The sequence below is a fragment of the Salvia splendens genome, chromosome 8, assembly GCF_004379255.2.
Source record: "Salvia splendens isolate huo1 chromosome 8, SspV2, whole genome shotgun sequence".
In the NCBI taxonomy this organism is placed as follows: Eukaryota; Viridiplantae; Streptophyta; class Magnoliopsida; order Lamiales; family Lamiaceae; genus Salvia; species Salvia splendens.
The window spans coordinates 21240012-21261512 of NC_056039.1; the positions used below are offsets into that span (position 1 = coordinate 21240012).

Below are 21501 nucleotides of genomic sequence, written 5' to 3' on the forward strand. Positions count from 1 at the left end.
TTCTGGCAGATTTGCGCAGTCAACTTCAAAAATTTATTAAAAATTCATTTTTTGATAAAAAAGGGCTGAAATTCACGCGAGACACGGGAAACACCTCGACGTTTTCTCAGTACAAATTTCATATCAAAATTCGTTCGTTTGGTGGGTCAATTACAGATCATAAGTTACTGGTCGTGCACCACAGATTTCAGGTTCATAGTTCGAAAATAGGGTTTTCATCTTCCATCAAACAAACACCAATTTTTCATGCTTGAAAACACATAATCATGCTTTAAGGTTTCTCATACACATATTTGCACATAAACTCACATCATTCACCAAATATTCCAATCCAACATCACATGATTTCGATCAAAAACACATAACCATCCAAGTTCTTACGACAACACACTTTCCCCCCCGATAAATCTTGCGATCTATTAATCCTACACCCTCTACATGCATGTAGGACTCAAGAACATGGTTCAAACGAAAAGGATGAGGAAAAGTGTGCAAATATACCTTCTTGGACAAAAATAAATCGGTAGAAGCAAAGAACGATGCGATCCGTCGGAGACTCTTGAAAATCACTTCAATGGGTGCAAGAATAAAGCTTGAATGGGAGGTTTTTGGGGAGGAAGAGTGGGAGAGGAGGAGAAAACGTGTTAGAGTGAGGGAGGATGGAGGGAGGCGTGTAGGATGACAATGGTGGCTAGGGTTAAGGTTTTTAATATTTATAGTCTAGGTTAAAATCCCACACTTAAATGAATTAATTAAATTATGGGAGATATAAAAAAATTCCCACAATTGAAATAAAAGTAGGCGTGTGGAATGGGGGTGAATTTCGAAAATTTTGCCAAATAAATTAGCAAGGAATTGACGTGGTATTTTCTTGGAGAGAAAAATACTCAAAATTTGGTAAAAGATATTGAGTATTTCATAAACAAGGAAATAAAATAATTTGAAGAATCTACAAGTAGCAAAATAAAAAGGGAGGGGGCGTGTATTTTGAATAGGGGAGAAGAGGATTATTTAAATCCTCAATTAAATGGGGATAGGATTTAAATTTGGAAATTCTGTTATAGGAAAAGACTCCCATAAAATAGGTAACAAATAAATAAATTTCCACAAGGAAAATAGAAGCATATGGGGCGTGTGGGATGGAGACAAAATAGAAAGAAAATATTCACATCCCCAATTAATTAGACATAGGTATTTATTTGGTATTTATTTGAATAAAAAGGGATTCCACAACAATAGGAAACAAATACAATTTCTCCACAAATATGGAAGGGGCAAAAATTTGGCTTTAATTTCCACAAGGAAATATTTCAAATATCAATTCAATTAGAGTGAGGAAGTAAAATGTGGCACGATTTAATTGGATTTGAAATAAAAGAAGGGAATCAATAAGGCATCAATTAAATCAAAGAAAAATAATTCATCCTCCTATTAAATAGGGGATTTTTCGAAACTCCCAAAAAAATAGCTAGAGTTCAAATTTCATGTAGCATAAATTAGGGATAATTTGGTTTGGATTTAATTTGGATAAATATCTCAAAACAATTAATTAAATCTAAGAAGAGAATATTAATTCCAATAATTTTGAAGAGGCCGAAAATATCCCATTAAATTGGCTAGAATAAAATGCATGATCTCACTTAATTAATTTCCTCACATTGGAACATATAACAATTAGACAATACTTCATTCTACATCACTCATAACAATTATTTCATATAATCAACTTAATCACATAGAAACAATTAATTTCATAAAAGGAAATTTTATTCGACACCCATATGAAAATAAAGTCACAAAAATTTTGGGATGTTACAGGTTACCATCAGTCCATCTAAAATTAGGGTGGTCCCTTCAGGGGGCATCCCTTTGCTTCCCTGGGTTCCAGCTTCCATTCTGATTCCAGCTCCCCACTGCATTTACCTTTACCTGGGCTTGGTAATCTTCTTCCCCTGGCGGACCATAATACAGATATACTTCCTTTGGACCCAACGCTTTCACCTTTACTGGTGGGGCATGTTGATTACTCCTTTCTATAGCGCTCAAGAGTGCCTTTTCTAGCTTGTTAATCCGAGCCTCCACGTTTTCTTCTCCTTGCTCTATTGCTACATTAACTGATCCCCTTTTGCGAATTGTGGGATGTGGATTATTATACGCCTTCTTCGCATCAATAAGTCTCCCTAAAATCTCTCTGGCCTCGCTCACACGCTTCCTTGAGAAATCCCCTCCGCTCGAGGAGTTCATCAAATCCTTACACTCTAGCGTCATTCCTTTGTAGAAATTGTTTTAAACCTCCGCATCAGCCAAGCGATTGTTTGGGCATGAATCCAACAGCCCTTTGAAGCGTGACCAATATTGACTCAGGGTCTCATCATACTCCTGTGTGCACCCCTGGATTTTTTTCTTGAGAGCATTGGTTTTGGTCGCTGGGAAGAAATAGTCCAAAGAAGGTCTGCCCACGAACGAATAGAATTCGATGGTAGTCTCAACAACCACGTGTTGGCTTCACCCTTCAATGCAAAAGGAAGCGCGTGTAGCCTATAATCTTCCTCGCTCGACGCAGAGGCCTTTTTTGAATTCCATTGAGTTAACAAATCACTATATTTTGTGGGCCTGTTCCTTGAATTTTGGGCCTTACTATAAATAGCACCTTTTATCATTTTATTCCTTAATTTTTGATAAAATTAGATGCTTGAGAGATTTGTTCCTCTTGAAGAGGTTTTGTATCCAATTCCTAGTTATAGGTTGCTTGAATCCATCAATTCTTAGTGAATCATGGATCAAGTAGAGCAATGTTTTGAGGATTGTGGTTTTCCTAGAAGACTTAGCTTATTCCAATAATGACATTTCATCTCTTAATCCACATTATCTTATGTTGATCCTCTTCTTTTAGCTTAGATTCAATGGATCTTGTTGGATCTTTGTTTTATCTTTGATTGCTTGAGAAATTGAAAACCTATTCCACAAAAATTGTTAGATCAAACATCATCAAAGGTATAATTCTTTTGTTAATGGATCATAATCTATATGGATCCTTATCATTTAATCTAAATTATGGATTATAATTTAATTATTAAAGAAATTCCAAATGGGGAGGCCCAATCTAAGCCCCATAGATCCCTAACCTAGCCCATCACAAACTCTATAAATAGGATGAAGGAGGTGTGACAAAACACACATCACACAAAACCTAAACCTAGCCTCCAAGCTTGCAAGATTTTCGAGCTCCTCACTAATAGGAGATTTCGAAATTGCAAAGTTTGTGCAATTGATTTTCCTTGTCTTCTCCTTCAAGATCCTTATAATTTCTAATAGATTCCTCCCACAAGGAAGTTAGATCTAGAGTTGGGTTATAGGTTAGAAGATCTTTGGTTTTGCAATAAAGCTTCAAGATCTACACGTGGACAAGTAGCACGCTACTTCAATTCTTTGGAGAATCAAAATTGTAAGATTCAATATCATAATTTAATATTAAAATTATGTGATTAATTGTGCAATAATATGTATCTACATGTTGAAGCATGAAACTGAATAGATTCACATAATCTCCTAAATAGATTCTTTTATGAATTTATTTAATTTGCAATTTCTGTTGTGCAAATCCCATCATACCATGCTACACATTTATTTCCACCGCGTGTGGACCAATAAAACTCCAAAGAATCGTCGATTGCTTGCGCCTTCTCCACGTGATGTTCTTCGTACTCAACCAAGAATCTTCTAATCTGTATCCGGAACTCAGAATCTAACCTTTGGGCGGGCAAAGCTTGTCAGAATTGAAAGGGGCTTGATTAGAAAGAAGACAGAATTTCAGATCTGGAGATAAGTGAAAGAATCGTTCCTTCTGGAGAGAGAGAGGAACGAAATTTTTGAAAAATTAATTAATTTGTCTTCTCTCTAATCTCTTTTATATAGAGAGTTATGATGAGCCAGATTAGGGATCAATGGAGGTCGGACTTGGGCCAAACCTGTTAGACCTTTACTAATTAAATTGAACCCCAATTTAATACAAGTCCAACAGAATATTATTATCAGCCACTACAGTAAAATAATATTGACTGCCCTCCAATCCCATATTATGAGTAATCCGGGCTTTACCTCTTTAATTTATTATTTCCCGTGTTTATGTCCATTAATTAATTTAAGCATGCTATTTGACTTTAATTAATTAATATCTTTTTCCAAGAGTTGTCTAGTTCAAAATCTTTATTTATTATTCTGGAATAAATTCCAACCGGCCGGGTTTCAGAATAATAAAACCTTTTTCGAACACCTCTTCAGGATATTATCAAACTGGACTCACCCAGCACATGATTCATTGCAATAACAATACTAGCACCTCTAGACATTAATCACCACTACCCAAGATATCACGATTCTTGGATTGCGAAAAATTCACACCATTTGATAAATCAAAGTAGTGCATAATCAATATCGTATGCTCAATGTTATATCAACAATGATTAAGAAATAACAATCACTGAGACCTCGTCTTTCAGTAAATAGCAAGAAAGACTTATCTCAACTGTTAGATCCTTCAGTGCTATACCACACTAGTGTCGTTTATTTCCTAAGGAAAGGAAACATGCAGACTGACACTGCAACCTTTCACGATAGGTAGCCAAAGCCTATCTAGATTGTGAAATTCTATTTCTCTTCTACAAAGGACCGACTGCGTCACCTTCTGTGAACGTCGTACACGACCAGTCTACTATGCAGAAGAATTAGACTTATTTGCTTCTTATACATTTAAATGTTTGAGAAACATCTTATAAATGCATAAGTAAACACCAATGCGATAAAATTAATTCTTCTCGCCTTGGGTTAAAAGTGGATTGTAGAGTTTATTGTACACAAGCAATTCTATCCGTGCAACATGCTCGAAATATGCTTTTCAGTATACCAATCCTAACAATCTCCCACTTATACTCAAAATCATGCTTTCGAGTATACCCACTGCCAAAACTCTCCCACTTATACTCTAAGCAGGTCTCGAACCATGATACATCGAACTACCATACTTTTCACCTCATGTGTAAATCATGTTACCATATAGGCATTTTGTAAAAAAAATTCTGCCTGGTTGTTCTCTGATGATATCTTGGTACCCATGATGTCTCGCTGCGCACTTTTCCTTAATTAATTTCATACTTCCGCTATATGTGATTGTTTAGCTTCATCAGCTTGTGTTTCCCTTGAGTTAGACATATGACTAGAGTAATTATAACAAAATATAATACTCATACACATACTCAGAATCACGGTCAAAGCTATTTGGAAGTTACTGAGATTAACAACTACCTTAGTAGTTTATGATGAAACCACACTTGTAATTTTCATGAAAGAGTCTGTGATGTAATCACACTCCTTCATGACTCAGTTTTCAACTCCTAACGTTAACACATAGTTAGAGGATAACTCGATCATCAATCAATTATAAAATCGAGTCGATGTAACATAAAGGACATAACATGGATGTCTGGTAAACTAGAGCATACCGTTTAGTCTTCTTCAAGTACTATAGTATATTCTTTACCCAATCCAATGTCCTTGGCCATGGTTAAAATGATATCATGCTTCTATGCCAACGACAAAGCTAATATCTAACTTAATACACATCATAGCATATATGAGACTTCCAATTATGGAACTTGTCTCATTCTTCTTGATCTCATTCAATGTCGAAAAACACTTGACTAGAGACAAAATAATTCCGTCTAGAAAAAGAAAAACCTTTTCTTGGAATTTTCAATGCTAAAGTGTCTAAGTATTGTGTAGATGTAGGATTCTTTAAGAAAACATACATTCTTTTTCTAGCAATCTAATGACACAGATGCTTAGAATGTAACTAGAGTATCTTAAATCCATCATCCTTAAGCTGGGTAGACGACCAGTTTCCTACGCTAGATAACCCTCTTAGTTGTTTATCAACTTTTATAGATGTCATCATCATAGAGTACCAAGAATACCAAATATAGTGCACTTTCAACCCTCTTAGTGCACTTTCTTGTCCTGTATTACATAACCATTAAGATGTTCCATGCAGATGATCTCCTCAAGACTTCTACTTAAAGAAAACTGTCTTGACAATCATAGTAAATACATCCTAATTTATGTAGGCTACAATAGACAATATACAGATCGACTTAGGCAAAAATGGCAGGCGAGAATATAATTCTCTCTGGGTATAACCCTTTGCCATTATTCTAGCCTTTTGAGATCCATGCTTACACTTGCAGGTCTACTAGCTCCCACTGACTGAAATAGTCTATGGGTAGTATCGCAAGTCTTGCAAACATTCTTATCTATTTAAGATTGTTATTCAGAATCTATCATCTTATCAAGAATGATTATCTGAATAAGTCATTGCGTCCTTGTAGTTACATGGATTATGTTCAAGTTGATCTAAGACTGAGTCTTAAGACTCTTTTAGACCCATGAACTTATTATGTTCGCAAAGAACGCTCCCACTACGACACGACTCTTACAATCTTAGGTACAAACGTTGATTTTATTAGTGCACAAGTTTCTAATGGTATGACTTCTTGGTTAAGATGGAAAATAGATATTCTCATTATCTTGAGAATTATCATGTGTGTTAGGCTTGTAGTTCTCCTCATAATCTTCATCAAAGAATCTAGTATTCGTGTAAACAAACACATATCTTGCCGTGAAGATTATAGAACCTGTACCTTTTCTATCATATGGGACAACCTTAAAACATACCTCAGTACACAACTCCAATTACTTGGATACCTTTTCCAAAACATGTGTTGGAATAACTCCACACCTTGTGATGTGCTGGACTAGACTTGCCTCTAGTCCACAACTCGCGTGTTGTAGAAGGTACTGATGTTATGGTAGTTTCTTTAAGGTATAACTCATATATCCCATCAATGATAAGGTGTTATTGAGTAAAACTGTTCACTTATCGAACTTGTCTTCGAGAGACTTCGATATCTTCTTATATCGAACTTCATCCGTTGGGTGTTACTTCTAGAGGAATTTGATTGGGAGGTTAAAGACAAGAAAGGAACAGAGAACAAGGTGGCTGACCACCTGAGTCGTATTTTCTAAGGGGAGACCGAGGAAGCAATACCATATGCATTTCCCCGAGGAACATTTGTACTATTTGAAAGCATTTCCAAGACCTATCAGTTGGGAAAAGATTATGGCGTTAATAGGTCCAGGGGATGCCGAGAAAGGGAACTGCCGGATAAATGCTGAACCGTGGTTCACGGACCTAGCAAATTACTTGGTCACTAGAGAGGTGCCCAGTTCACAAGAAATCTCCCGGGCTCAGAAGATGAAACTGAAAAGTGAAGCCAAGTACTACTTTTGGGACGACCCGTATCTATGGAGAATGGGAGCCGACCAGGTAATTAGAAGGTGTATTCTAGAATGGGAACAGAGAGATGTGCTCAATCACTGCCATGCCCTAGTGTGTGGAGGTCACTTAGGACCTAGGAAGACCGCGAGGAAAGTGTTAGAAGTGGTTTTTACTGGCCTACATTGCATAAAGATGCTTTCGAATTTTGTCAAAATTGTGAAAAATGTCAACAGGCAGGGGGAATTTCCAAGAGGGACGAAATGCCGCAGGTCCCTGTGATTGTTTGTGAGATCTTCGATGTATGGGGAATGGATTTCATGTGGCCATTTCCTTCTTCATACGGATACACATATATCCTTGTGGCGGTGGATTATGTGTCGAAATGGATAGAGGCCAAGGCTACTACCTCTTGTGAAGCCGGTGAGGTGGCCAAATTTCTTAAGTGTAATATTTTTAGTAGGTATGGAGTGCCTAGGGCTGTTATTTCGGATCAAGGAACTCACTTCCGGAACCGAACGATTGAAGCTCTAATGAAAAAATATGGAGTCCACCACAGGTTGTCCATACCATATCATCCTCAGTCTAACGACCAGGCGGAAATATCAAATAGGGAGATCAAAGCAATACTAGAGAAGAAGGTGAACCTGTCAAGGAAAGACTAGAGTAAGAGGCTTGACGACGCACTATGGGCTTACAGAACAGCATATAAAACGCCCATTGGAATGTCTCCTCACAGGTTAGTGTTCAGCAAGATGTGCTACTTGCCGGTAGGACTGGAGCACAGGGAATACTGGGCGGTCAAGGAGATTAACATGAACCCTCAAGCTTGTGAGGAAGAAAGAAAACTGTAGCTGTAGGAGCTGGAAGAATTGAGGCTTGAGTCTTACGAGTTCGCGATGTGGTACAAGGAAAAGACTAAGCTCTGGCATGATAAGAATCTCCGGACCAAGGAACTACAAGTTGGGCAGAAAGTTCTCCTATTCCAGTCCAGGCTTAAGCTGATGCCTGGAAAGCTAAAGTCCAAGTGGATCGGACCATATACTATCGTTGGCCTTCGTGCAAATGGAGCAGTAGATATCCAAGGAGGTGCCTCGAATTATGTGCCTTTCCTCGTCAATGGTCATCGCGTGAAGGTATTTAGGGATAACTCGGAGCTGTGTGTAGTGGACGAAGTGCCTCTACGCGCACTCCCTGATATCGCCTAACCACTCTAGGAAGGAAATGTTCTTGAAGAAATCCTGGGTCAAGTAAATTGAGAAGTTTTTTTATCCATACCCTGACCCAGGGGATCTCAAGAATACTTGAAAGAAAGTGTAAATATTTAATCGCTTTTCTTTAAACAAGAAAATCCCAAACAAAGTAAAAAATAATAATCTTCCAAAAATATTTTCGAAATACCAGACTCCGTAGGCAACTTGAGTTATCATTTGTTAAACCCTTGACCTGGGAGTCTGGCGTTTCAATTTCGTTTTTTTTTTCTTCTTTCTTTTCAGTTATGTGTTATGTGCTCAACATGCTTTAACTTGTTTATATGTGTTGTGCCTTCACACACTTAGCCTAATTTTGGGTCTAAGTGTGAGAAGAGGTTGTTTTGTTTTCAAACATGTTTTGCTTAAGTGTGTTGTACCTTCTCCCACTTAGCCCGATGTTCGGTCTAAGTGTGAGAAGTTTGTATTTTTTTTTTTTTGCTTATTGGTTGTTTGTTTTGTCTTGGTTTGTACTGTTTTCCTTCCCTGTTTCCCCCCTTCACTAGGATAGCTTGGGGACAAGCCGGAGTGTGTGGGAGGGGGAGGGAGTAAGTGCAGTTTCTTTTGTTTTTTTGTCTAGGTTTTTGTGTTTGTGTATAGCATGGGTTAGTGATATAATAAGGAAAGATCCCCTTAGTGAGAGCGATTGAAGATAGGTTGCATGTCAACTTTGATGCCTTTTTCATTAATAAGCTGAATGCGGCCTGAATGAAGTAAGGACGATAGAAGATGCCTTAGATAACCTAGTTGTGCAGCCCTACTATAAGAGCGAGTTATAAGCCTAAACACTTTGAGCTGACTTGTAAAAAAATGGGCAGCCACTTGATGCTTAGGGAGTAGAGTATAAAGGGAAGAATGGGTTTTGGAGGTATAAGCTGGACGAAGTTTAGGGGAGGAGTAAATTGAAAAGATTTGGAGGTATAAGCTGGACGAAGTCCAGGGGGAGGAGTAAATTGAAAGAATTTGGAGGTATAAGCTGGACGAAGTCCAGAAAAGAAAAAAAGAAAAAAAATATATAGAAAAAATCTGTTATAGAGAAAGGGAAAAATTCCTTAAAGGCAGGAAGCAATAGTAACCTGACCCAGGAAATTAATAGAGAAAAGGAGTAGTAAGATGAGAAACTCTCATAACCTGACGCATCAGTGGTGTAACTTTGATTTTAGAGCGCTTCGATCCTAACATCCCTAGTGAGGAATGAGTGATTGAGCGAACCTAACAGCTAGGAAATCGATAGGCTATCTTGACGAAGTGAAAGACCGTTTAGGCAGAAGAGGGAAAGGGGAAGATTTGAAGATTGTAGACGATCGGATAGAACTTAAGCTTGTGGGGACGATCGTCTAAAAGTTGAAACTGGTTCATGCTTATGTGTTTTGTTTTCCTTTGTGTTTGTTCCCTTTTTGTGTGTCAGTAGTATGTCTAGATCTAGGAGTCTGTACTTTGTTCGTGTCTTGTTTGTAGAGTCGTTCATAGGAACCGTGCATTGAAATTCGTCTTATTCTTTTTCTTGTCTTTCATGCTTGAGGACAAGCATGGTTTAAGTGTGAGCAGTTTGATAAGGCTAATTTCATGCATAGGTCTAGGGGATAAGTTCATGAAATTACGGGGTCTAACACACGTCTTAAGCCAGGTATGTAGAAGAATTTTGCCAGGTCCAAGAAAGAGAGAGGACAATCACATGGTCCGAGGAAAATGGCGAAAAAGTGAGCATTGTGGAGGAAATTGCAAGACGGTGGAAATCTCAGAGCTGAAGGGTAGAATGGAGATTTCTACGAAGGCTTCTAGAAGATTATGTCCACGCCTATATAAGGAAGGAAGCATGCATTCTAGAGGGACCTTCTTGGTGGAGGCTTCGTTACGGATTGTAGCTAGGAGCTCACTTTTCTCTTACACACTTGAGTTCTTTTTGGGAAATTCGGGGGTTCCCGTCTGGGTTCACTTCCTGTTTACAGTAGTTTTATTTGGGTGTACCACCGTCCTGTCGAGGGCGAAGAAATAATTTCCAATTTATTTCTCGTTATTTTGTGGATTTCACCGAGCTTCGTTGTTCGAAGCTCGGCACTCTGTTTACCCTTTATTTTGTGGGTTTATGCAAGTTATTTTCCATAATGTTGATGGTGTTTGTTTCTGCTTCAGTTACTGTGTTTTTCTGGAGTTCGTGCTAGTACTTGTTTTGGATGCTTTTCGCATTTGCTCACTGAATCTGAGTAGAATTGTTTGAATTGGTTGTTGATCGGAGTAGATCTTTAGAATCGGAAGTTATGGGGATGATTCTGGTTGTTGTAGGACTCGGATCGCTTGGATCCGGAGTGGATTAAGCATCCGATGAGAGATCTAAACAGAGTTGGTTTAATTTGATGCCTAGCCTTTGTGTTTTTATATCGCTCCGTCTAGTTTATGTAGATCTGTGTTATTTCCGGTTTGTTGCAAGTTTCCGACGACCAAACTTTTATATTCTGTTCGAATCAGGGTATGTGCTCTGTTTCCTTCATCTTCGTGTCTGATTCAGCTAGAGAAATGCATGTCGTTGTTAGTTAAATTCCCAGTTCGTTATTAGCAGCTTTTCTGCCGTACCTGCTATTTCTGGAATGATGGTCCCCACTGTTATTCGTTTTCTGTCTAGCTAAATTAGGTAGTCGTTTACACGGTCTAGGAAGTGAATTTAATATCTAGCAGTCATGAGGACGTTTGATCTCAGCATCTTTACAGTTTTCTAGGTCTAGTGTTACATTTCTTGCCTAGGTCTAGTTGTAGTTATATCTCAACCCAGTTTGCGTGGCAGCAGCTGCCTTTGTCAAGAGTCTCTAAATGCTTTCTTACGTGTCCGTCTTCGTGGGATCGACCCCTACTTCTCTATACTAATCCATAGTATTCGGGTTGAGGGATCTTTGAATGGGAGTTTTGTGTGTACAACGACAGAGCATTCCGTGTTCCATTGAGTTCCTAGACCAAGTGATCTAGTGGGTTCATAGGACTTGGTATCTCGACCTAGCACATCACATCACCCTCTCTCCCTTCAATAATACATCACACATGAAAAGATTAAGGCATAATTCTCACTCGGGTAATAGCATGAATCAAGGCAAACAAGAAATTCGTTACTTATGCACCTATCACTCGGGTGGTCATTTTCGACCCCTTTCTGACTCTCCGAAGCTGAATTTGAGACACACGGCCAGGTGAATTACAGGGTAATAATTCACCCAGCCGCGTGAGATTTCTGGACAATGTTCATAAAACTGCTATAACTTCTTCTACGGGACTCCACTTGAGGCGTTAAAGATACCCATGTGAAGCACTTCTACGGGACTCCGCTTGGGGGCTGATTGGACTTTAAAATCTCCAGTAAAACTTTCTCAAACCAAGGCTGTTGCACATCGACATATTTTGTACCTTTTTTTACACATTCTTAACAAAATGATCAACATACCAACATAATAGAAAAGTAGATATAAGCACGCCTAATAATAGATGAAATATGATCAAATTCATACAAAACCACCCTCTAAAACCATGTAAAATCCAAGTATGTCAGCTCACAACAACACCTTCAGAACAACATGCAAACGAATAACGACGTGGTGCATAAGCTACAGGACGCCCAACAGGGACAAAAGGCGGCCATGGATATGTTTGCAAAACAACTTTCTTAGATAGCTACTTCCTTAAGTGAGATGCGTGGGAACGAAGGAAGAATCCCAGCTACAGTCAAGCCACCGAATAGGACAAACATCAACCAAATCACCTTGAGATTAGGACGAGAGTATAAGGGACCGACAATGAAGATTAATGAAGGAGTACCTACTGTGGTAAGCGAGGAATGAGATAACCCGGTCTAGCAGAATGAAGATACTGAAACAGGGGAAGCGGAAACATGGGATGACATCTAGATCGGTGACTTGAGGAAGCCACTACCCCAGATGGCTGAACCGTTCCCCCTAAGTCCATGAACTGAAGTGGAGAGTGAAAAAATAAGGATGGAAATTGAAGAGTCTTCCAAGGGAAATTCCAGCAACACAGTCAAGCAAGTTAAACCATTCCCTTATCGAGAGGGGAGGTCACGAAGAAGAAAAAAGATCCCGTGGATTTCATGGAATTTCTTGGCAAACTGGAGATCAACCCACCATTCCTACAAGCTCTGAAATTACCTCTTTTCAACAAGTTCATCAAGGAATTTTTGCTAGGAAGACCAAATCCGATGGGAAGATAGTGATCGGAGAGAGTGTTTTAGCGGTAATCCAAAAGAGGAGGATGCCATCAAAGCAGACCGACCCATGCATGTTTACCTTGCCTATTTCAATTGGAGATGTGAAAGTCGAGCATGCATGTGTGATCTAGGTACGTCTATCAATGTGTTGCCGCTTTCAATTTACCTTGTTCTGGCCGCCGTTCTCAAACCAGCAACACTCATCCATCTTCTCCATCTCTCTCGACCAATTCCTTCCATCTCTTTTGTGCCCATCACCCGTAGCAAAATGTCTAGGTAAGGAAGTCTAGAATTTTGTTCATCTGTTGAATTTCCTTTGTATTTAGAGTTGGTTCCATCGCTAAAGCAAATGAAAAGATACTTTTCTTTAATTTGTTATGTTAATTAATTGATTTTCAGAGAAAAACTCTAAAGTTATTTTTTTCATGATATATTTTTTTAAAAAAATAAACTCCTATAAAAAGGAGGAAATTATTACAAATAAACTCCTATAGAGAGGAGGAAATTAGGACATATTGAATGCTTGAGGATCTAGGATATGAATTTCGTGGGATCGAATATAACAAAGTATTAATAATATATATAATATTATATTTTAAAAACTATTAAAATAATAAAATTTAACTAGTTCTATTTTTTAAAGTACATTTCTAAGAGTTTTCATAACTAAATATTACTACTATAAAATTGTTGAAGTAAAATCATGGTTTCAATAATTTAAATATTTATTTATAAATTTATATTTAAATAATAATTTCTTTGTTATTTATCAATAATATGAATAAAATAAAATTTAAGTAAAATTATGTGTTTTAAAATATTTTTTAATCATGGTTTCAATAATTTAAATATTTATTTATAAATTTATATTTAAATAATAATTTCTTTGTTATTTATCAATAATATGAATAAAATAAAATTTAAGTAAATTATGTGTTTTAAAATATTTTTTATAAATTTATATTTAGATATTTTTAAATAATATTTTCTTGGTTATTGTCAATAATTTGAATGAAATAGAATTACAATGGATTGGCCAATAAAAAAATGAAAATTACGTATAGAATTAGAAGGGGAATGACCATTAAATAACAATAACAATAACAATAACAATCAAACCAATTTACTTATTCAATTAAATCAGTCATTAACTTTTTAAGTGAGCCTCGATTTGAAAAAAAGGGAAGAAACGGTTGTCTTCCTCGACTCATTTAGTGAGCCCTCGATTTGAAAAAAAGGAAGAACTCTGAACTTTTCTGCCTCCGGACTTCCCCATATTCCTCCTCTAGTCTTCACAACAAGTTTTCTTATTCCCCTCTTGTTTATCTTCAAATACTGAAGGATTCGGAGGAGGTGGACCTTCCGTGGGGTCGGAGGTCAAAGGTCGATTATTCAAGTTTTCCGGCAATGCTCGGTGGCTGGCGGTGGGGTCGGCCGACCCCACCTGGGTCCGTCAGTGATTATAGTCCGAGTAGAATGGAGAGTCAAGCCGCACCGAGAAGCCTCTCGCTAAACCTCCGCCGCCGTTCCTCTCAACAGCCACCGCGTCTTCAGGTAATCAGTTTGTATTTTCTTTTTTTTTCTTTGTATAGTTTAGATCAATTTGTTCATCATTTTGGGGTTTGTGTTTTAAATGGATTGATTACGTTTTTGCTTAGATTACATGGTTTAGGTCAGTGTGGCTGAGGGCTGCTGAATCCATAGTAGCATCACCTAATTTAGTATTGTTACATTGTGCATTTAGAGTTGATTTTGAGAAGAAGAAAGGTTGAGTTTGACCAATGAACACAACAAGATCCCCTCTTCTACTTGAAATTACTAAAATAAGGGGAGCATCTTTATCTAGATGAGTAGGGCTGTACCTAGTAGTGTTGCCTTGAGCATTTTCTCTGTGTTGGATAAAGTCCGTCCAATTTTGAGAAGTAAATGATTTTGTGCACTAATTTGTTAATCCTTGTTCGAATGAGTGTGGCTACTGGCTAAATTTTCCTAGTTTCTTTCTCAGCTCTCAGAGTGTGATCTGTTCGATTAGAAAATGGTTAGAAAATGGTATGTGCTTCTCCTTGGTGAAATCTGATTTTTTCCACCATCTTTCTACATTGATAGATGTTTAGGCCAATCTGATCAAATTCTGGAATGCTTAATTGCATAGCTAGTGAAATAACTACACCAGCCGGTGAATATGGATTACAAGACCTATTAATACACCAGTCGGTGAAAAGGTTGGGAAAATGAATTTATGCTGCTTCTAAACAAGACCAAGTGCATTTCTTATATTTCCGTCTTTTACTCTCTCTCTTTGATCTGTTTCTGGAAGAAAAGTTAATTAAGGCTTTCTTGTGACTTTTGTTTCACTGGTAGGTTTCATGATTTAGTTTAAATAAATTTGGAAGCCTTTATCAAGATTAAAGAAATACATAGGCCTTGCATGTTTCCGTGTCATGTAATCATTGATTTATATCATGTCTGAAAAAACATACGCACTTTTAACCAACTGGATGATGAAGTTCCTTCCAGTGTATACTAAGTAGGTCCTAAATGGTAAGGCCACATGATTTACAGTGTGGAGAGTTACAATGGTCTCTTGATATTTTCTCTGTGCTAAATGTGGATTTTGTTGATGTTTTTTCGGTTGAGTGGGATTTACTTATTAGAGCAATAATACTAGCAAATAACTGATAAAAATTTGTTCAAAGTGTTGTGTTAATTTAGTCCATTGTGTATGGGTTTGGAATTCATATTGTTTGGATTTTTTCCTTGTTGCATTGTAACTTTGTTTACATGCAGTCCAAACGATTGATGGGGAAATAGATAAACAAATTTCTGTTTGGAGAAATCACAGAGCAGTGTTGTGCCACTTTTTCTTATGCTAGCCTTTATGCGCAAGGTCAAATGAGCTCTTTGTGCTAAGCCAGGCCACTTGTCACATTCACAACGAGTTTATGAGGTGATTCTTTGTAAAATTCTAGGACATCTAGTTGATTCACGTGGCCAGATATATAGTCTCTAGTTCATCTTTGTGATCTTTATTTGTATCTCATTTAATTTTGTCATTTTATTTGCAATATTTTCTGTTTTCTAGGCCAGAATCGGTCCACCCACCCGGAGCTCAAATGCATTTCTACTTCTCCCCCCGCTTAGTCAGGAGGTGGATTTTCCATGATATTTGCATCTCTACTTCTGACCAAATAAGTGGTAGCATGTGGTAGCATTTACTCATCTGGCCTTGTTAGCATTGGAATTGGTGCTATGCCCCATACACTGGAAATTGGCTCTGACGATATAGAACCTGTTGGATCCCAGATTCCCATACAAGGTTTGTTTAGTTTATGGTTTCTTTTGATTTTCATATCAATTATTAATTATTAGTTGTTGTTTTCCTATGAGTAAACCCTGCGAGCAACAAAAACAAAAAAGTAATCAAATTAGTAAAATTATGGTAATCGTTTTCAGTTCCTTCATCTCACATTTCAATTGGTGATGGTCCACAAACTCCGAAAACGACATCATTCCTTCAGTCTCTCATGCTTTACCCAGCTACTGATGGAACCTTCAAGTTACGCAAAAGTGAGTACATTCTGTTACATGTCAGCCGTTATTTGCTTGTGCACATTTTTACCTGTGCATTTTATTCACGTAGGAACCTGGAAATGCTGCACATCCTACTAATGCAGCTCAGTCTTCCGAGCATCCTGGGACCAAAGCCACTTATAACCTTTGGTGATGCATTAGATATGTACCATACCATCTCAGAGAAGGTATATATACTACGTGCCATAACTCTTTAATTGTCAGTTTCTTAAATCTAGTGCCCAAAAAATTGCCTCGCTTATGGTTGGACGGAGGGAGTACAAAATTACAAACTATAGTTATAGGTTTATTTTACTATTATCTAAGTTGGTATCCTCCAATATGTTGATGTCAACTTATTATGTGGTATTTTTTTTTCTAAAATGACATGGTGGAATGAGCCTAAAACTTTTAGAATGCTCACTTTTCCAACTCTTGATATGATCATGTGTTTTACCTAGACTTCAATTGAAGAATCCACATCAATATGGTATGAATGTTAGATAATGAGCTAATTACTTGTCTAAAGCTGCATTAGTTTGCATCATGGGCATTAGATTCCTATGTAGGTGAATTACTACTTATATAACTGGTTGCAAAGAACTGAGCTTAAGCAGATTGTTCTTGCTTTGCTCAAAGTACGCACTAATTCTCCAATGATGCATTGTATAATTTCATATGCCGGCCTTGGTTTAGATGTGGGAATGATGTCAATCCTACATTGTATGTAAAATTAATGTTCAAAATGTATTTATTATTTGTTAAGATTTATATGTTTTTCCATGTTATTAGAATGAGTTGTTTGGATGATAAAACCTCATTTTCATATATTTCTACATATGTGTGCCTGCATTAGATAATGAAGCACTAGTATGAATAGCAGCTTCTGAAAAGGTTACAAATTCTGTTGGATTCTTTATCTAGAACTTGCTGTCCAACATATTAGGTTGTATTTAAGTTGATACTTTTGAATATGCACTTACTTGTTACTTATGTTGTACTTCATTTCTTTATTTTTATTTATCAGCTGATTTATATAATTGAATTTGTTTGTTTTGTATTGTTTGTGTAGGAGTTGAGGAGGAGCTAACTTCTAAAGGGGTTATTAGTGTAGACTTCATTTTTCTCATGGGTTGATCTGCAAACTTAGTTGTTGCTTACTAACTTCTGGAGTCCTAGGTTTCCCATGCTTCAAATAAGTGATAACAGTGTTCTTTGTTGTCCGATTTCTTGAGCTAAGGAGAGAGAACATTCCGGTTTTGAAAAATTAATTGAAAAAGTCATAGGGCCGATCGACTGAATGAGAGCTTTATGAGTTGCAATCTTGTTGATATTGGTGCATAAAAATGATTTAGGCAATAGGAATAAAAGCCTCATATCCAAATTATCACATGCCTGACCCTGCATAAACCCCTAGTGAGCCAGTTTGAGCCCAAAAGCCTAATTTCTTTGTTGAAATTTGATGTCACTATATCAGCTTACCTATTATATCCATTTGTTGGCATATATTTTCTTCCCTAGTCACCAAAATTAAAGTACTAGCACATCCTTGGGAGGGTATTATGGTGGCAACATAAAGATGGAAGTTTTGGACCATCATTAGGTGGTATTCATTTGTACTGAGATACAAAGTGAGTGAAAAGCTGTCACTTCAAACGAAAATAGAATAAAAAGGCAGCCTTTCATGTGTAAAAAAAGCCAAGGCTATGAAAAAAAGAAAAAAGACAGCCTTTCATGAGTAAAAAAAAGCCAAGGCTAGAAAAAAAATATTTAAAAAGGCAGCCTTTCATGTGTAAAAAAGCCAAGGCTAGAAAAAAAATAAATAAAAAGGCAGCCTTTCTTGAGTAAAAAAAGCCAAGGCTAGAAAAAAAAATAAATAAAAGGCAGCCTTCTTGAGTAAAAAAAAGCCAAGGCTAGAAAAAAAATATCGAGCGAAAAATAGAAATGATAAAAGAAAGCTCAAAAGAATAAGTTGACTTGGTTAGATGGTCACTTGGTTAGATGGTCGAAAAATCTCATGTTTGGGTGTTGAGCTGTGAGAAATTTGTACGCATGACTGAGATGTGAAAGATGTTGTGATGGATGTGCTAGTATTTTAAGAATGGTGGTAGCTACTTAACCATATATTATCCCACCTTACCAAAAGCCCCGTTACATCCCAATGAATAAGACCTTTTCATTTATGCATCATATTGACTTGTGAGCGATGAATTTTGCTTGAATTTGGGAGAAAGATCTTATGTGCTTAAAATAAAGAATAGCCGGAAGAACTTCCCTTTAGGAATTAGTAACGATGGTTTGAGACTCCCAAGACACAACTCGAACTTATATTGAAGCATGGGATGCCTAGGTCTTAAGGAATTAGTTCGTGTACAATTCTTGTTCGAAAGTTTTACCCGCGAGTGAATTCACGGTCGACCTAATTTCCCCTACTGATTCGTTATCTTGACTTGAAGGAGAGGATTATCTAATATCTTCTGACTGTGCTTATTGTCTAACTTGCTCGAGGGCTAGCAAGACTTAAGTTATGGGGGTGTTTGATGTGAGTGGTAATTGTCTAACTTGTTCCTCGGAGTATACAATGGAATGGAGGGTATCGTATTACTGCTCCAAGTCAGTTTTGACCACTTCGATATTAAGTTGGTCTTGCTGTCTCCAAAATCTGAAGATCACGATACCAGGATGTGTGGTTAGTCATTCTCTTCGTTGTACATACATTTAGATATAATTTTTGTTTAGTGTAGGAAGTGGAATGCATACAACAATTTATTATTTTATTTCCTTGGATTCTTTCTACATGTTCTACTATACCTGTAATCCTTTTCTTGTCTGTATGTAGGAAAGAATTTCTATTTGAGTCAGATTAAAGAGCTGTGTGCCAATCCTATTTGAGGCGACTGAGATAATTTCTAGAGCACTCATTTCAGCTGGTAACTAATGATAATATCCTTTGCATCAATGTCTTGATTTACGTAATAACTATTAAAACAAAGAAGTGAGGCGATAAAGGCTTGTTTGCATCAACGAAATTAATTGGTTTTATTAGAAATAACATGTGACCTTGCAGGAATCACAAACAGAGTTGACACCGATGAATGGAATCCATCCACTGATACACATCTTCCTCGATTGATAACCTCTCTGGAAATGTTGTGATACACCCAAAATTTTAACTATTATTCAGCAGTTGTGTTTGTCTACGACAGTTTGATCAACTAGCACGGGACCAAGTTTTCTATAGATTGCAAAACTTGAGTTTGCTCGTACTGCTTGCTCATCTAAATTCTGCTGCTGGGCTGCGCTGCAAGCAAAACTCGTTCCTTTGTTGAGAGCTCTACTTTACTGTTGATCGTTCCAGAGATGTCCACTGTTTTTCAATAACCATGTTCGAGCCTTGTTTCCATTCAATATACATCCAACACATGTTATCCTTGCTAGCCATATTCTTGCCAAGTCTCTTTTCTCAGCCCTCTTACACATTAACTGCTCTTGAGGTAGCACTACAACTCCATCGTTTTGTAATCACAGTTTTCTTAGTGTGAAAAGCAATGGCTCGTTGAAGACGATAATCCCTAATTTGAATAATTTATGCTTAGGGCAAATAAAATCAAACTCAGGGGAGAAAGCTTTGGTTCTGCTTTCGGATAGAAGTGTTAGTTCATCCGATTTCCTCCTCTTCACATCTTTTGTTGCATTCTACAAGAAATTTGCACTTACTGTAAATTATCATTACAGGTTGTGACAGTTTCCACAGAAGACCTTCTACCAACTAATCCTCGGATACTTGACTAAGTTGATGATCTTCCACAACTAAGTTATTTGAGCGTTAGTTCTTCACAATCTTCAATATAGATATTTACAAGATAATTTAAATGTAATTCTCTTTTTTTAGATCCTTTTCATTTTGTTTGTTTTTACTGATTGCCTCTAATCTTAAATCATTTTCTTGTATTTGCTTTGGATAGAGAATGGCAGGCTCTGGATTTTTGTCCGTCAATCCATATAAAAATGTCTAGGTATATGGGGATGATAAAGAAAGAAGCTTTTGGACACTCCTCATGCTTATGCTGTAGCTGATGCGGCATACAATGCAAGGATAGCAGGTGCTAATAATACCTTAATTACGGAGAAATGATTGCCTTGTTAGCATATTGGTTTAGCAAGTTGCTAATTTTCACTTTTCGTTTTGCTATTTTTGATATTTGCAGATGAAGTAAGCCTGGCTATAATATCAGGTTAGCTGCAGTTTTTGTTATGATATTCTCCTTACAGCATGCTGTAGTTTTCTTTGTAATAAATAGTGTTTGCGTGATTAACTTTATTTACCACTATTTGTTTGGTACCTGGTTTGAAGAGTTTAAGCTGAAAAGGTTAAGAGAGTGGACGGAAGGGGCACAAAATGAGGAAATTGACTGATAAGAAAGGAGGGAGGTGCAAAAAAAGAAAAAAAGAAAAAAAAAGAAAAAGTGAAAAAAAAGAAAAAAAAACAAAAAAAGGAGGTGCAAAAAAGAAAAAAGAAAAAAAGTAAGATGGAGATGCATGCAAAAATAGAAGAATAAAGCGTTGTTGGTGGAGATGGAATCAAGAACTGTTACAAGGGAGATAAGGAGTTGATATAGGAGAGGAATGAGGCTGACATAGGGGGGAACAAGATGAGGAAGTTGCCTGATAAGAAAGAAGGAGATGCTAAAAATAAGAAAGAAGAAAGAAGGAGATGCACGCAAAGAAAGAAGATAAAGATCTGTTGGAGAGATGAAATCAACAACCTCATGAACTATTACAAGGGAGAAAAGGAGTTGAAGTAGGAGAGGAATAGGGGAGGACAGCAGTTCTGACATGCAAGGGAAGAAGAGAAAATGCCCAGTCTAGGAAATGCCCAGATCCCATGACGTGCAGAAGCTGACCAACACAAGGTGACCCCCTTTCTTTTCTTTATTCTTCTTTTTATTGGTTGGTCAGTGTGTTTTAGTCTTCTTCCACACTAAGCCAACTTGCAAGTACGTCCTTAGTGGGAGGAGGTGTTCATTATTGTCTTGCTTTTGTTTGTATTTTTGTGTTACATGTTTTAGTAGCAAGTCGGACTAGTGTACCTTCAAAGATGATTAATTCGTGCTTTTGTTTGATGAGTTCAGTTTTTTAACAGCTGAGTG

General features: G+C 37.2%; 3 long non-coding RNA genes across 3 annotated transcripts; all 3 read left to right on the forward strand.

Moving 5' to 3' along the window:
* Positions 1 to 13957: 13957 nt before the first annotated feature.
* On the forward strand, positions 13958 to 17595 carry LOC121743449. The gene is made up of 6 exons (XR_006038277.1): positions 13958 to 14335; positions 15569 to 15728; positions 15864 to 16097; positions 16235 to 16348; positions 16422 to 16539; positions 17424 to 17595. It is a non-coding gene; the product is annotated as an uncharacterized LOC121743449 (long non-coding RNA).
* Positions 17596 to 18912: 1317 nt separating this feature from the next.
* LOC121743448 lies at positions 18913 to 19513 on the forward strand. Its single transcript, XR_006038276.1, has 3 exons — positions 18913 to 19040; positions 19191 to 19281; positions 19419 to 19513. It is a non-coding gene; the product is annotated as an uncharacterized LOC121743448 (long non-coding RNA).
* Positions 19514 to 20177: 664 nt separating this feature from the next.
* On the forward strand, positions 20178 to 20580 carry LOC121743455. The gene is made up of 3 exons (XR_006038282.1): positions 20178 to 20225; positions 20317 to 20454; positions 20560 to 20580. It is a non-coding gene; the product is annotated as an uncharacterized LOC121743455 (long non-coding RNA).
* Positions 20581 to 21501: the final 921 nt, after the last annotated feature.